We start from the raw sequence: 18,172 nt of genomic DNA, 5'->3' as shown, positions 1-18,172 counted from the left end.
AGACTGGGAAATCTGGCTGGTGCAGTCGAGTTAGACCAAAGGGCCTGTTTCCTTACTCTACGACTCAATGCCTGCTGTGATATAGGGAAAAATAAAGCCGATTTGCACAGACAGCAGTACGATGAAAAAGCTGTTTTTGTGCTGCATGAGGCCAGAATATTTGACATTAGGGCCTATTATCTGTCTGAAAGGACGGACGAAACTTCAACTTGGGTCTCATTTGAAAGACAGTATCTGATGTTGCAGCAATCCCTCAAAACCAAAATGAACCCAAATTAAATCCTCAAGTCTCCGGAGTGAGACTCGGATCCTCAAACTCTTAATTTGGAGGCAAGAGTGTTGTTGACAGGTCCACGCTAACACCTAAGTTAAAGTTATACACAATAGCTTTCCAGAGTTAGGGCAGTGATTACCCATGTTAGAAACAAAGATGAGTTGCAATTTTTCTTATTTAACCATTTGTGTGAAAAGTTATGACGAAACCAGCAACATGTTGTTCTATGTCAACTTTGAGTAAACTTTGTGCAGACGTATCACTCAGACAAGCAGTGCTCTCTTGCAAAAAGGCCCCTACAAGGAAAGATGTTATCCAAACTCTTCTGGAGTACTGTGTGCGGTTCTAGTTGCCCTGTTATAGGAAGGATATTATTAAAGTGGAGAGGGTTCAGAAAGGATTTTCCAGGATGTTGCCGAGGAGAAGACTCTGGCTACTAGAATTGAAAGGATTGAGGTTAGTAAGGAGGAGGTGTTATCAATTCTAGAAAGTGTGAAGGTGATAAATCCCCTGGCCTGGATGGGATTTTTCTGAGGATTCTCTGGGAAGCTAGGGAGGAGATGGCGGAGCCTTTGACCTTGATCTTTCAGTCTTCATTGTCAACAGGTTTAGTACGAGAGGACTGAAGGATTGCAAATGTTGTGCCTTTGTTCAAAAAGGGCAGTAGGGATGACCCAGGTAATTATAGACCTGTGAGCCTTACGTCTGTTGTATGAAAAGTTTTGGATAGGATTTATAATCCTCTAGCAAGCAACAATTTGATTGGAGATAGTCAGCATGGATTCATCAAGGGCAGGTTGTGTCTCACAAACCTCATTGAGTTTTTTGAGAAGATGAGGGGAGGGCAGTTGACGTGGTGTACGTAGACTTCAGTAAAGCCTTTGCTAAGGTTCCACATGGTAGGCTATTGGAGAAGATATGGAGGCATGGGATTGAGGGAGACTTAGCAGTTTGGATTAGAAACTGGCTTTCTGTAAGAAGGCAACGGGTGGTGGTTGATGGAAAACATTCAGCCTGGAGTGCGGTTACTAGTGGTGTGCCTCAAGGATCTGTTTTGGGACCACTGCTGTTTCATTTTTATAAATGACTTGGATGCAAGCATAGCTGGATGGGTTAGTAAGTTTGCAGATGACACTAAAGTTGGTGGAGTGGTGGACAGTGTGGAAGAATGTTGCAGGGAGACTTGGATAAACTGCAGAATTGGGCTGAAAGGTGGCAAATGGAGTTTAATATGGATAAATGTGAAGTGATTCACTTTGGGAGGAATAATAGGAAGGCAGAATACCAGGTCAATGGAAAGATTCTTGGTAGTGTGGATGTGCAGAGGGATCTTGGTGTCCATGTACATAGATCCCTGAAAGTTGCCACCCAGGTTGATAGTGCTGTTAAGAAGGCTTACGGTGTGTTAGGTTTTATTGGTAGAGGGCTTGAGTTCTGGAGCCGTGATGTCATGCTGCACCTGTACAAAACTCTAGAGTGGCCTCACTTGGAATATTGTGTGCAGTTCCTCCAGATTCCTCCCACAGCCCAGAGATGTACAGGTTAGATGGTTTGGCCATGCTGAATTACCATGTAGTGTCCAGGGATGTGCAGGCTGGCGGGGTTAGCAGTGGTAAATGCCAGGCTAGGGGATATGTTGGGGGGTGGGGTGTTGGGGGCAGCTGGGACTGGTTGGGACGCTCTTTGGACAATTGGTGCAGACTTGATGGGCCGAATGGCCGCTTTCCACACTGTAGGGTTCTGTGATTCTATTCTGTTTACAGGAATGAGGGAGATACAAGGGAGGAGGCTTGTTGATGACAAGTAGTGGGATTGGCCTGATAGGTGGCTTGTGATGTTCAGTGCAGAGAAGTATTTGTTAGGAAGCACCTTGAAAGACGAAACAGAATTGTACCCCCTATTTTAAGCTGGATACAGAAGCAGCAGCACCTGAGCGTACATCTATACAGATCATTGAAGGTGGCACGACAGGTAGAGAGAGCAGTCACATGACAAGATGGCGACAGCATGTTAGGAAGCTCCTAGCCTATCTGTTTCTTATCACCAGACCTACTGTGTCCTCCTCCTTCGTCGTCTTTCTTTTAAACCATTTTTTTCCTCACCCCCGACATCAAGTTCGTCTTGCTTCCTCACGGCATTTTCGGGTGAGGAAGGAGGTTTCGGGAGTTTGCCGCAGGAGAGAATGCGGTGTGGACCCAGCTGTTCTGCGTCCGAATGGGTCCTTCGACTCGGCCGTTTCGGCAGCGGCTGAAGGTTAGGTGGCTCCGGGCCCAGGATTCCAAAGGCCCAGATTTTCCTCGGGGTTTCCGAAGCGTCTTCGCGAAGTGCAGTCAGTCTGGTCCGGCCTGGGTCTCCTCATGGCAGCTTCAGTCAGCCTGTGATTCGATGTGGTGTCATCTTTTTGGCACCATAATGGGTCAGGGCCATGATTCCACTGGGCAGGTGTGTGGTTAGGTCTTTGAGTGCACATCCATGAAATGTGCTAAGAATGCTTTGTTTTAAATTCTCTTTATCTTAATTTCTTTTCTTTGTCTTAACAGTCTTTCCACAGTAACATAAATATTTATTTATTTTTCTAATTCATCACTATGGTTTTGTACTTTAGAATGTCGGACTTTTTACCTTGGTTACCTTTTATACCTAAAATGGCTGCGTAGGTGGCAACTCGTAAACTTTTCATTGTATGCATGAGTATGTGTGATAATAAAGCTAATTCAACTCAATACTTCAGTTCCTTTGAACAAAGCATGCAGTGGTCTTGGCTTTACCATAAGGGGCGTAGAGTACAAAAGCATGGAGACATGTTAAACTTGTACGAGGCATTTGTTGGACCTCAGTGGGGGTATTGCATACAGTTGTGGGCGCCACATTGTAGGAAAGATGTCAGTACATTAGAGAATCCAAGATAACAAAATGTGAGGCTGGATGAACACAGCAGGCCAAGCAGCATCTCAGGAGCACAAAAGCTGACGTTTCGGGCCTAGACCCTTCATCAGAGAGGGGGATGGGGTGAGGGTTCTGGAATAAATAGGGAGAGAGGGGGAGGCGGACTGAAGATCTTTCGGAGAAACTTCAGTTGTGAGGATTGATTGAAAATTTGGGACTGTTCTCTTGGGAGAGAAGAAGGCTGAGCGGGGATTCAGTCATGGTTTTTGAAACCCTGGGTGTGTTGGACAGTGTAGATGGAGCAAAGACGTTTCTCATCCCCAAAAAGAGCAAGAATGGGAGGGAATAGATTCAAAGCAATATGCAAAAGAGAAAAGGGTGAAGTGAAGTTGTTGGCTTGCTCGCTGAACTGGCTGGCTATCATACAGATGTTTTGTCACCAGGATAGGTAACATCATCATTGTGGCCTCCGACGTTCTACTCTGCGTAGTATTTGTATGATCTGGTCTGTTAATCAACAAACATGTGGAATTAGACTCCAAAAACAAACCCGTGAAGAACAGAGCCGGAAATGACACATGCAACTTAATCATATAAATACCAAGCGGAGTAGAACAATGCCGCTTCATCGGAGGCCGCACTGATGATGTTACCTAGCGTGGTGACAAAACGTCTGAACTGTAACCTGCCAGCTCAGCGAACAAGCCAACAATCTCACCCACAACCTGAGTTACAAATCTTCATAAGAACCTTAAAGGGTGAAGTGAGTAAACAGGTTTTTCATTCAGCAAGTAATTGGGGTATGGTATGTACTCCCTGGAAATGTGGTAGAGGCAGGTTCAGTTTTTTTTTCCTTTTATTCATTCACGGGATGTAGACCCAGCATTTATCGCCCATCACTGAGTGCCCAGAAGGCAGTGAAGAGTCAACCACATTGCAGTGGGTCTGGAGTCGCATGTAGGCCAGATCAGATAAGGATGGCACTTTCCCTCCCTAAGTGAACTAGATGGGTTTTATTTTTCAACAATGGATTTACGATAGTCATTGGACCCTTCATTAAGTTTTTTTTTAATTCAAATTCTATCACCTGCTGTGGCAGGATTACAGACACTGTAAATCAGGAACAAAAACAAAGTTGGTGGAAAAGCTCAGCAGGTCTAGTAGCATCTGTAAAGAGGAAAAAAATAAGAGTTAACATTTTGTGTCTGACCCTTCCTCAGAACTGATGGCATCTGGGAATACATTGGCTTAAATGCAGAAATTAGGAATAGGGTGGGTAGGGAATAAACGATAGGATAGAACCCAAAAAGAGAAAGACAGTTGGACAGACAAAGGACCCTCTGGATTAATAGTCCAGCGATAATACCAAAGTCACCACCTTCCCTTCAGCTGAAGCATTAGATGATTAAAGTGGCAGGCAACAGGTAATTCAGGGTCTTGTTTTGCCACTTTAACGAACTACCCTGTTCCCTAACCAACATCCGTGTCTCTGGCTTGCTGCAGTGTTCCAGTGAAGCCCATCGTAAACTGGAGGAACAACACCTCATCTTCCGCTTGGGGACCCTGCAGGCTTCTGGACTCAGCATTTGAGTTCAATAATTTTAGGGCCTAAACTCTCCCATGCCCCAGCCCCCCACCCCGCACACCCGGCCTTGTTACCAAGATAACGAAGTGTGGGGCTGGCTGAACACAGCAGGCCAAGCAGCATCTTAGGAGCACAAAAGCTGACATTTCAGGCCTAGACCTTTCATCAGAAGCCTGCCGTTATACACCACCTGTTGTTAGCCCCCATTAACAACCACTCACCCTCCAAGCCTGATCGTTATCAACTCCTTTGTCTGTCCAACTGTCTTTCTCTCTTTGGGTTCTATCCTATCGTTTATTCCCTACCCACCTCATCCCTACTTTCTGCATTTAAGCCAATGTATTCCCAGATGCCATCAGTTCTGAGGAAGGGTCATCAGACACAAAACGTTAACTCTTATTTTTTTCCTCTTTACAGATGCTACTAGACCTGCTGAGCTTTTCCACCAACTTTGTTTTTGTTCCTGATTTACAGTGTCTGCAGTTCTTTTGATTTTCAACAACGTGGAGCACTCTGATTAAGTCTGCTCACACTGGTTGCAGAATAAAGAGGTTTGTGTAGTCAAACTTTTCTATCCAATGCATCTGGTTTTCACAGGTCAGTTAGATTGTTACAGAAAGTGTAGAACTTTAACATAAAGTACATAAGCTAAGAGCTTTGGAGAGACGCGCTGGTTTGGCTGTATGCTCTGGAATTCGTGGTGAAACCTCTCTGTATTGCTCCTCTTTTATAGGACCCTCAAATCCTATCTGACCAAGTTTCTGGTCTCCTGTTTCTAATATCTCCTTGCAGCACTCAGGCAAATTTTATCTGATGATATTCATAGAATTCCTACAGTGTGGAAACAGGTCATTTGGCCCAACAAGTCCACACTTCCCCTTTGAAGCGCATGTCTGCTGCACTCCACTGGGGGATGTATCACTCTCTACTCAATGCTTCGAGCCATTATGAATGTGAGTTGGTATTGTAAGGTTGCAACTGCAAAAGACTCACATATAAGATTGGATGCCAGCGTCTCCATCAGATGCCTCGCATATTATCAATGTCTGTCACTTTATTGTAGCTAATTCTACAGCATAACTTGCACCAGAATTGAAATACAGTATCTCTCACGTTTTCTAGGGTTCATGCTTAAAAAGTAGCAACAACACCCAGCAACTCACTATTAGCTCATTGAGCTTGCCTCGCAGCTATGTGAAAATACATATTTGATAGCTCTTCACCAATTTCTCGCTTGAGACCACAAATAATGACTTTGGGATGAACATCTCACAGGTATTTTAGACACGTACTTCAATAACGCTTTTGTTTTTCATAGACTTTAGCTTTTTGACAACATTTCATTCAGACACTTTTAACACATAACTTACCCCCCCCCCCCCCCCCCCCCCCCCCCCCCAGCTACGTTTTTCATACTAATGGTGCATTAAAACAACCACAGCCCCAAGGATTGACATATCAGTCTGGATCTATTAATGTAGGCATCGTGCTCTTGTACCCAGCCTTAATGCCTGTTAATACTTGTCTCCTTCTGCAGAAGGGCAGCAGAGTAGTTAGCACTGCTGCCTCCCAGGTGCCAGAAACCTGGGTTCGATTCTGCCCTCGAGCAACTGTCTCGGTGTAGTTTACACTTTTGCCAAGTGCTCCATGGGAAATGCAGGGATGGGATGGGATGCTCTTGGCAGGTTTGGTGTGGATTCGATGGGCCAAATGACCTGCTTCCTCACTGTAGGGATTCTAAGAGCGTGCACGATAAGCAAAAAGGGAGGTCAGAGGGATGCCTAACCTAAGGCTCCTGACCCATTTCAAGGAACGGGTCACCACACTGGCAAGAGACCTAGGGGAATATGCATGTGCTGAAGGGGAGATTGAATCATCAGACTGAACCATCCGCTGGGAAAGCCTCTAAACCTGCTATCTCCATTGACACATAAAGCACCAGCATCTGAACAAAACCTTGTGTGAGGTTGGCAGCACTCAACACCAACCCCACCAGCAGCCCCTGGATCCCGATTCCCAATCCCAAGGCAGGCCCTGTAAACAATACCAGCCTTAGGCCGAACTCTATCAGATCCTCAAATCATAGTTCTGAGGAGAAACTGTCATGGGTCCCAGAGGATGTAACGTTAAGGCCTCCCCCACCCCAAACTCTATCAGTTCAGAGAAATTCACCTAGGAGGGTGACCAATGCAGAACACATTCTGGTGAATGCAACACTCTAGCCCACTGCTAGAGGATGAAGAAACATCTGATGTCTTTAACATCCAGAGGATTGCTGGACTATGGAAACTTAAGCTGGATTTTTAAAAAATTCATTAATGGATGAGGGCATCTCTGGCGAGGCAGCATTGATTGCCAATCCCCACTTGCCCAGAGGGCAGTTCTGAGTCAACCACATTGCAGTGGGGCTGGAGTCACGTCGACCAGACCAGGTATGGATGGCAATTTCCTTCCCTAAAGGACATTAATGAACAGGATGGGTTTTTGCAACAATCAACAATGGATTCACGGCCATCATTAGATTCTTAATTCCAGATAATTATTGAATTCAAACTCCACCATCTGCCATGGCAGGATTTGAGCCCAGGTCCCCAGAACAGTCCAGTGATAATACCGCTCTGCCATTGCGTCCCCAATTAGGCTTATGTTGTGGAATCAATCAGTATACTTTAGCCCCTGTATATGTTTGTAATAGTCAAGGCCCATCTTAAACTGAAGTTTGTTTGACTCATACAGTAAAAGACCCACATAACCTCGATTCTGATGTTCTGAACAAGAGCTGCAAAGGATTTCACTGGTGCAAAGGAAACAAAGTAACTTACAATTGATGGGCACAATTATTTTTTCTGTTTAATATTGTTGGGGGTTTTCAGCGCTGCATAATTGATGTTGGCTCAGGAATGCTGATGTATTTTGTCTCTTTAAATGTACACTCAGGGCTACAGACTAGCCTCCGCAATCAGTGTTGCTGCAAGGACAATGAAAAGAAATATCATGCATGACTTAGGTTAATGCATCAGATAAGCCGGAGAACTGAGAAACAATATTTTAGTGATCCCTTACTACAGAGCATATGTTCTAATTAAATGCTTAATGAACTATATGAATCAGGATTCCTGTATTTTATATTACATGGCTCACAACGGGATTGTAGCTATCAAAAGGCTATCAAAGATTTGTATAATTAAATGCATTACAAGATTGCACCAACAGTTTTAATCATTCAGCCGTAGCAAAGTTGAAAAGACCCATGCCATTGAATGTATAGACATTTCGACATTACTTTGTTCAAGAAATGAAGTACTAATTTGTCCCATCCCTTGAACCTGGGGTCTTGTTAAATGACTTCTACATGTGGCTGCTTCCCAGTAGTGCAGTTTTGAGTTATGCATGTTCTTGTGGCCTTTCAAAAACTATTGGTTAGCTTCTCCTGGATTGTTGGTAAGCATGTTTTTGTCCATTTTTGCCAGTTATCTGTACAGATACCCAATTAGCAACTGCAGTCGTTCACCCAAAACCGCACATTTCAAACATATTAAACACTGACAGCAGGTATGGGAAGGGTCATAAGTGGGTTTAAGAAGTGTGTTTATGTATGGAATGGTTGATTCATGCAGAATAATAAAGGCAACATAAATGTATTGTCTTTTATAATGCTGTGCCCAAGTTATGACACAGCTCAGCAGCCAAGTTGGATTTTTTTGAAGATCATGGTGCAATGACTGCTTTAAAAAGCCCAGAATATCTCTGTACAGATCTGTATTTTGGCATTCCTCATTTGCAAAGTATAAGGCACAAATGTGCAGTGTTTCTCAAATCTATCTTTTAAAAGGGAATATGTTTGTAGACGATTAAACGCTTAACATAGGCCTGTTTTTTACCACCTTCACACCTGACAGAGAGAGATCTCCGCCCAAAATAGAAACCACCTCTTCTTTTCCCAATGTTGATAGATTTCTCTATTTTTAACATTTTCTGATTTTGGTTCAAAGCTTCTAGATTAAGATTCTTTACTCGGAAGTAAGGGAATGGAATGCCTGCAACAGTAGTAGACTCACCAACTTTAAGGGCATTTAAGTGGTCATTGGATAAGCATATGGATGATAATGGAATAGTGTAGGTTAGATGGGCTTCAGATTGGTTTCACAGGTTGGCGCAACATCGAGGACCAAAGGGCCTGTACTGCGCTGTCATGTTTTATGTTCTATTAGATTTTTATTTCCTTATATTTCTGTATCTCAGCTGTAAAAATCTTACATATAAAGGTGGCATTTAAAACGCAGATGGATTGTGAAGAAATAACATCTTCCAACTTTCTCAGAACTTTTCACCTAACCTCCTAAGAACGATAACTCGGGCTGGGTACAAGTCCCAATGGGAGTCAACTTCAATTGGAAGAGGAGGAGAGATGGAAGAAGCAAGCAGCAGGCAGAGATTTGGGGCGGCACGGTGGCTCAGTGGTTAGTGCTGCAGCCTCACAGCGCCAGGGACCCGGGGGTTCGATTCCAGCCCCGGGTGACTGTCTGTGTGGAGTTTGCACATTCTCCCCGTGTCTGTGTGGGTATCCTCTAGGTGCTCCGGTTTCCTCCCACAGCCCAAAGATGTGCAGGCTAGGTGGATTGGCCATGCTAAATTGCCCGTAGTGTTCAGGGGTGTGTGGGTTATAGGGGGATGGCTCTGGGTTGGATGCTTCAAGGGGCAGTGTGGACTTGTTGTGCCGAAGGGCCTGTTTCCACACTGTAGGGAATCGAATCAGGATCACAGAGCCACTGTTGGGTTGCCTTAAACGTTCTCAGGAGCAGTGCATTACAAAGCCGCACTTCAGCAGAAGACCCCTCTCCAGGGAGGTGATCAGTCTGCAGTTAATGTCTTCCACAAGCTGGTCAATAAGACCAGAAAATAAAGATGAAATAGGCCATTCGGCCAACCTTGTCCGTTGTCCCATTAAATGAGATTATGACTGATCTAATAACCTTCAACCCCCCATTCCTGCCTCTTTCCCCTTAACCCCTAATTCTTTTACTGACTGTAAATGTCTAACACCGCCTCGAATGTTCTTAATGGCCCAACCTCAACAGCACTGCAGAAAAAAAACAATTACTACAAGTTTACTGGCTTCTGGGAGGAGAATTTTCTCATCTTTGTTTTGGCAGTGTGACTCCTCATTCTGAGATTATGCCTTCTGGTCCTAGACTCTCACCAAGGGAAAACCACCTTTCTGCATCTACCCTGTCAAGCCCCCTGAGAATCGTATGTTTCAATGGGGTTGCTATTCTCCAATTCTTCTACTCAAACTTTCTCCATAAGATAGCCCCTCTACAATCGATATCAACCAAATGAACCAGTTCAGAACTGCCTCCAATTATTTAGGATATCTGTTCGGCAAGGACAAATTGGACCAAAAGGTCTGTTTCCATGCTGTACATCTCTATGACAATGTATTTCTAACTGCTCTACTTTTACATATTTCATTGTAGACCCTAACATTTTCCCAATAACAGACATTAATCTAACTGGTCTGTAGTTAGAGATAGTACAAACTGCTGATGCTGGAGAATCTGAAATAACATGGTGTAGAGCTGGATGGACACAGTAGGCCAAGCAGCATCAGAGGAACAGGAAGGCTGACATTTCGGATCTGGACCTTTCTTCAGAAAAGCTTTTGTTAGCTTTTGTTTCATTTTCTTGCCTCCTTCCTGTTTAGATAAAGGTGTTAGAGGTTTTCCAATCCTCTGCGAATTTCTCAGAATGTAAGGATTCTTGGAAAATTACTATCAGGACATCTACTAATTCTGTAATTACTTCCTTTAATATCCAAGGATTCATCCCTTCAGGTCTAGGTCACTTATTAGTTCTTAGCCTCAGTTTCCCTCATACTTTTTCTCTAGTGATAGCTATTGTACCTATTTCCTTTCCTCTTCTGAAATTTTGGAATGTTTTTATGTCTTTTATTGTGAAGACTGATACACAGTATTAATTAAACTCCTTGACTATATCCTTTTCCTCATATTGTTTTCCCAGTCTCGTTCTCTAGTATTCTCTTTGTTTTCTCTCTCATTTTTTTGGATCCTCATATAAATTTATCTTCTCTCTATTATTTTTGGCCGTCTTTTGTTGGTTTTTAAAACTTTGCCAATTGTTTTGGCTTGCCGCTAATCTTTGCCAATTTTTTTGTTTTGATTTTATGCTATCCTTGACCATGGTTGGCTTATCCCATTCCTAGAATCCTTGATCATCAGGGATATATCATAATTTGCTAAGTAAATTTAATAACTTTTCCCATGAGCGCCAGCAGTCAAAGGAAATGGTTGCAGATCCTATAGGCTGTTGCTATGACAAGTTTATCCCAAGTTCAGGTTCTGATTCACTGCACAAATAGAGCATCTTACAATAAACCAGCAACATTCCTGAAGCCAAAAGGCTACTACAGTGATTATAATGAGGTCAACCAGGTGGCCCTCATAGAATATGAGTTCCCTGATTGGGGCTATTAATCTGGTCCAATCAGGGAGCCCTGGCTGTCAGGTAAGAAAAGGACTGTCGGATAACATGTTCACTCTGAGAGCTGGCTCTGAGGGAGATGGATCAGTGTCAAGGTCTTTCCACATGTAAGTAAAGGGTGAAGGGATTTTGGTCTCTGCAGAGTTAATTCAGTGGTGATGAGAGTGGGATTGATGATGTAATCTTACAAAAGAGTCTACTAGCTAAAGCCCAACTGGACTTCAAACAGCCACTATTGCTGGCTTTATCAGTGGAAAATGGGGCAAGTGTAGCATTTGAGTTACAGGGTATGCTGATGTAAGTGGACGCCCTCACCTGTCCGTCTGAGTTTAGGGAACACCACTAGGATAAAGTCAACTGTGTTGCCTCACTCAGGGCATGTCCTGAACAGCGGGTCTCTAGGTCAGCCCACAGCAAAACCCCAAAGACAAGCTTCAGCTAAACGGTTAAAATTTTCTTCAGGATCCAGGCTGGCAGGCCATTGTAGTTGCTGACAGTATGCAGACTCATTGCAGCAAAAGAGACCCAGTAGGCTTGAACTGAGTAACAAAACTCATAGGCCAGTATCCAGGAGAGCACACACCCTGCAAAGTTCATCTGCATCTGGTTAGGAACAGATGAATTGCTTAGCAACATTTAAATTAGAACCAATCAAAATAAATGTCAGGTTAAATGGTCACCTGGTTCTAATAAATGTTGATACCGGCATGGCCATTAGTGATCACAGAACCAGTCTTTAACAAAATTCAAGATAATAAAGTGTGAAGCTGGATGAACACAGCAGGCCAAGCAGCATCTCAGGAGCACAAAAGCTGATGTTTTGAGCCTAGACCCTTCATCAGAGACCTCTCTGATGAAGGGTCTAGGCCCGAAACGTCAGCTTTTGTGCTCCTGAGATGCTGCTTGGCCTGCTGTGTTCATCCAGCTCCACACTTTATTATCTCAGATTCTCCAGCATCTGCAGTTCCCATTATCTCTATTGCCACCTTGCATGTTGACCGGGAAGTAATTCCATGATTCTGTGCGGCCCGCCCAGTGTCATTTACCTTCTGGGCAAAAGTAGAGGCAGAAATCAGGAGGCTGGAGAGTGAAGGAATCATCAAACCAGTGCAGTTTGCAGAATGGGCAGCACCGGTCGTACCAACTGTGAAGCCCGACAGATGAATTTGTCTTTGTGGGGATTTTAAACAAATGGCTTAAACCACTTCTTGTAAATGGATAAATACCTAATCCCTTGCAAAGAGACTTCATAAGCAAAGCTGGCAGGGGAGTGCTGTTGTTCATGAAGCTGCACATGAGCTGTGCATGTTATAATTGCAATTAGATGCAGATTCCCAGAAGAATGGTACAATTACTACCCATTAAGGATTTGTACCAATATATAAGGCTGCCATTTGGGGTATTGTCAGCCTGTGTAATTTTTCAGTGGACAATGGAGAACATTTTACCAGGCCGGTATTTATCTGGATGACATACTAATAAATGGGAAGATGAATGAGGAGCACTGAGAGGACTTGGACATAGTGCTTAGATAGGCCTTGCCAGTGTATACTTAAGAGGGGAATAATGTGTGTTCCAGGCACCCCAAGTGACCTACTTGTGCTGTAGAGTAAACAAGACTGGATTACATCCTTTGGAAGATAAAGTGCGGGTGATCAAAGTTTCCCCAGCTCTCATGCCTGTGCTGGAGCTTTTTGTAAGATACTGGAACCAAAGTTGACCCCTTCATCTGTAAAGTTTCCCCAGTATAGGTCCTCAGTCTAGTCAAGGTCTTGTGCAGATGTAAAGGTTGGAGTCCACGAGTGAATTCTGTATCAGAATGTAGATCTTGCCTTGGACCGGTGAATTATTACAGAAAGTACATGCATAATTGCCTGTTCCTCGTTTCCCTTGGGAAGGTAATGCTGAGCTGTCATCTTGAAGCTCGGCACTCCGTTTAATTCAGGTAGACCCACAATGCCAAGAATGGGCAGATAAACATTATGAACTGGAACGATTCAAACAGGAGATGAAGTCTTGGTATTATTGCTCAGATGGGTAGACCAGTAGCAGATGGAAGGTAAACCTGATAAATGTAAGGTGATGCAGTTTGGAAGAAGGAACAACACAAGGGAGTACTCAATGAATGACAAGAAACTAGGAAGATCAGAGGAACAGAGTGATCTTAAGGTGCTTGTCCATAGATCCTGAAGATAGCTTAACAGCTTAGGAGGGTAGATAAGAATGTGTTTGGGAGCACTTGCCTTGATCAGTCGTGCCATAGATTAGAAGAGCAAGAAGGTTGTTTTGTGGCTGTATAGGATTTTGGTTGGGCCACAGCTGGAGTACTGCGAGCAGTTCTGAACACTGCACTAAAGGCAGGATGTGATTTCACTGGAGAGTGTGCAGAGGCTGTTGCCTGGGATGGAGTAATTCAGCTGTGAAGAGAGGCTGGATAAGCTTGGGTTGTCATCTTCAGAGCAGAGAAGGATGAAGGGTGACTTGTTTGAGGTGTATATGATTTGAAGGGCATGGACATGGTGAATAGAAAGCAGCTGCTCCCCCTTAGTCAAGGACATAATTTTAAAGTGAAAAGAAGAAGGTTTAGAAGGGATTTAGGAAAACACTTTTCACCTAGATGTCGTTGGGGGTCTGGATTGCACTGCTTGGGAGTATAGTTAAGGCAGGAAACCTCACAACCTTTAAAATGCACTTGGATGAGTAGTGAAATTGCATAACATTCAAGACTATGGTAATGCGGTACTAGTGTAGACAGTAGTGTATTTTAGCGAGTTTTGAAAAGATTTGTAGCTCAGGTTGAGGTTCTGGATATGAGTTTGCTCGCTGAGCTGGAAGGTTAGTTTTCAGACATTTCGTCACTTTTTTAAATTGAAAAAATATACTTTATTTTTTGTACATCTTATGAATAAAACATTTATACACCTACCCAGTCATGCAAACCGCTCCAGGTTACCCAGGGGGTAGGTACACCAACTAAAGGAAAAAAAACAAACAAACAAGGAAAAAAAAGCAAAGAAAATATCCTGGCAGCCATCTCCCCGCACAGTCCCCGTTGGCCCCCTGACCCGTTTGGGCCCAGCTGGCGCCTTCCCCGTTACCAGATCAGGCCGTTTTTTCTATTCTGGACGAGGGGTTTCATACGGTGGTCTTCCCCACCGCGCCTTGGCGGCGGCTGCCCCAAGCTTTAGCGCATCCCTCAGCACGTAGTCCTGGACCTTGGAGTGCGCCAGTCTGCAACATTCGGTTGGGGTCAGTTCTTTCAGCTGGCAGACCAGCAAGTTGCGGGCAGACCAAAGAGCGTCTTTCACTGCATTGATGGTCCTCCAGGCGCAGTTGATGTTCGTCTCGGTGTGCGTCCCGGGAAACAGCCCGTAGAGCACGGAGTCCCGCATCACGGAGCTGTTCGGGACGAACCTCAACAAATACCACTGCATCCCCCTCCAGACCTCCTGTGCATAGGCACACTCCAGAAGGAGGTGATCGACAGTCTCGTCCCCCCCGCAGCCACCTCGAGGGCAGCGTGCGGTGGCGCAGAGATTCTGGGCACGCATAAAGGATCTCACTCGCAGAGCCCCTCTGACCGCCAGCCAAGCAATGTCCTTGTGCTTGTTTGAAAGTTCTGGTGATGAGGCATTCTGCCAAACTACTTTGGCAGTCTGTGTGGGGAACCACACGACGGGATCCACCCTCTCCTTTTCCCGAAGGGCCCCGAGGATACTACGTGCTGACGGCCTTGTGGTCAAAGGTGTTTCCTTTCAAAAATTTCCCCACGAAGGACAGGTGGTACGGGACGGTCCAACTACTCGGAGCGTTCCACGGCAACGAGGCCAGGCCCATCCTTCGCAACACCGGGGACAGGTAGAACCTCAGTAAGTAGTGACACTTGGTGTTTGCGTACTGAGGATCTACGCACAGCTTGATGCAGCCGCACACAAAGGTAGCCGTCAGGGCGAGGGTGGCGTTGGGTACGCCCTTTCCCCCATTTTCCAGGTCTTTGTACATGGAGTCCCTGCGGACCCGGTCCATCCTTGACACCCAAATGAAGTGGAAGATGGCCCGGGTGACCGCAGCGGCGCAGGTCCAGGGAATAGGCCAGGCCAGCGCCACATACAACAGTACCGAAAGCCCCTCGCACCTGACAACCAGGTTCTTACCCGCGATGGAGAGGGACCGGAGCGTCCACCTGCCCAGCTTCTGCTTCAATTTGGTGATACGCTCCTCCCAAGTCTTAGTGCACGCCCCAGCTCCACCAAACCAAACACCCAGCACCTTCAGGTAGTCTGTCCTGACGGTGAAGGGGATGAAGAAGTGGTCGTCCCAGTTCCCGAAGAACATGACCTTGCTCTTACCCCTATTGACTTTGGCACCCGAGGCCAGTTCAAACTGGCTGCAGATGTCCAACAGCCTACTCACCGACCGATGATCGGAGCAGAAGATGGCGACATCGTCCATGTACAGGGAAGTCTTGACCTGAAGGCCTCCGCTGCCTGGGATAGTCACGCCCTTCAGGCTCACGTCCTTCCTGATGGATGCGGCGAAGGGCTCCACACAGCACATGAACAAGGCAGGAGAGAGCGGGCAGCCCTGTCTGACTCCCGATCTGACGGGAAAACGGTCCGATTCCCACCCGTTGATCGAGACTGTGCTAACGATGTTGGTGTAGAGCAGCCAGATCCAATTGCAGATGCCCTCCCTGAACTCCAATTTGGAGAGGACGTCCTTCATGTAAGCATGAGAGACCCTGTCGAAGGCCTTCTCCTGGTCCAGGCTGACGAGGCAGGTGTCCACCCGCCTGTCCTGCACATAGGCGATCGTATCCCTGATGAACGCGAGGCTCTCAGCGATCTTCCTGCCCAGCACCGCACAGGTTTAGTCAGGGTGAATCACCGACTCCAGGACAGACCTGACCCGGTTGGCTATGACCTTGGCCAGGATTTTGTAGTCCACGTTCAATAGTGAAATGGGACGCCAATTCTTAATTTCTTCCCTCTCCCGCTTCCTCTTGTAAATGAGGGTGATGATGCCCTTCCTCATGGACTTGCACATTTCCCCTGCCCAAAGCGCACTATCGTACACCTCCAGCAGGTCCTGGCCGACCAGGTCCCACAGAGTGGAATACAGCTCGACTGGTAAGCCGTCGCTCCCAGGAGTCTTATTCCTCTCCAAGGACTTGAGGGCTCTGGTCAGCTCGTCCAGGGATTTCGGCCGGTCCAGCCACTCCCTCACGCCATCGTCTAAGACCTCCTTGTTAGACGACAGGAACGACTCAGAGGCCGTGCTGTCCGTGGGCTTCGCGTCCTACAGTCTGGCATAGAATGATCTGCTGATCCTCAAAATGTCGGGCCGAGATGACGTCACCGAGCCGTCGTCCTCCTTCAGCCGGCTAAGCACAGAGCTCTCTTTGTGCACCTTCTGAAAGAAGAAATGCAAGCAAGTCTCGTCCTGCTCCACAGAGCAGACCCTGGACCGGAAGATTATCTGGGAGGCCTCCGCGGCGAAGAGCGAGGCTTGCTGGCCCCTTACCTCACGGAGGTCCTCCGTGACATCGACCCCCATCAACTGCAGAAGGAGCAGGTTCTGCACCCTTTTCTGGAGTCGCGACAGCTTACCCCGCCTCTCTCTCACCTTCCGAACACCCTTGAGGACAAAGAACCTCCTGATGTTCTCCTTCACCGTCTCCCACCAGTCGCCCGGAGACTCAAAGAGTCAACGTGGGCCAACGTGGACACACATCTTGTTGTCAACTTGACACTGCGCACATTAATGCTCGCAACTCATACCCCCATTGTGGGCAGTGACCGCAGTACCCTCCCCAAGTCCAATGTCCAGCCCCTCCATCTGTCCCTTCATGCCCATTGCCCGGGCGAACTGCTGGACGCTCTCGGGGCTCAGGAAACCATCCATGTGGCATCCCCCTGTCGGGGGTATGGAGGCAGGAGAGTCCGGCTCTGGGTCAGGCTGGGGACGTGCTGTTTCCTCCTTCCCGCCTGAAAGTTCTGGGGGGCCCCCCAGGGCCCCAGGGGCACGTGACTGGGTGTCGGAGGGAGCCTCAGGACACCTCCCGTCACCTGGAAGCGTGGTGCTGCTTTCCTTCTCCCTTGAGATCTTTAGCTTCTGCTTGGGGCGGGCCCTCTCCGAATCCCCCTCGTCAGAGGAGCTCTTGTAGCCCCCCTGTAGCTGCCTCTTCCCGCCCGATGGTTGCGGTTCCTGGGCCCGCCGACGTGCCTTCCTCCTTGCTTTCCGGACCGTCGTCCGTTCACCTGGGTCGCCTGTCACCGCCTCCATCGAATCCGGGTTGTCGCGGGTGGGGGGGAGCGGAGCCTGGAGGGGTGCTTTGCTGTCCTTGGGCCCATCCTGCGGGGCTGGGCCCTCCTGCACGACCTGGCCCTCCTGCACATCAGTGGGGTCCTTGCAGGGCCCTGGTGCCTTCCTCTCCTCCGGGGGGGGGGCTGGCCCCGCATTGCCACTGCCGGCGACCTGGGCGTAGGTAGTTCCCCCGCTGCGGGCATGCCCTATAGAGGTAGCCCGCTTCCCCGCAAAGGGTGCAGCTTTTCTCTTGTGGGCAATCCTTTGCAAGGTGTCCCTCCTCCCTGCAGTTCCTGCAGATGGTGGCTTTGCAGTCGGCCGCCACGTGACCTGACCTACCACAGGCATGGCAGACTTTAGGTTGCCCTGCATAGGTCAGGTAGCCCCTGCTCCTGCCGATCGCGAATCTGGGCGGTGGGTGTACAATGTTCCCGTCCGCGCCCATCCTCAGCGTCACCTTGACCTGCCTCTTACTCGTCCAGATGCCAAAGGGCTCCATGATGTCAGTTAGGTCCCCTTCCACCTTCACGTACCTTCCGAGGAAGGTCAGGACATCAACTGCTGGCACATGTGGGTTGTACATATGTACAGTCACCATACGGCTCCTCTGCGCTGGCATC

This window comes from Stegostoma tigrinum, chromosome 7 (assembly GCF_030684315.1).
Source record: "Stegostoma tigrinum isolate sSteTig4 chromosome 7, sSteTig4.hap1, whole genome shotgun sequence".
Lineage (NCBI taxonomy): Eukaryota > Metazoa > Chordata > Chondrichthyes > Orectolobiformes > Stegostomatidae > Stegostoma > Stegostoma tigrinum.
The sequence above is the reverse complement of the archived record's forward strand: the minus strand, read 5'-3'. Positions refer to the sequence as shown.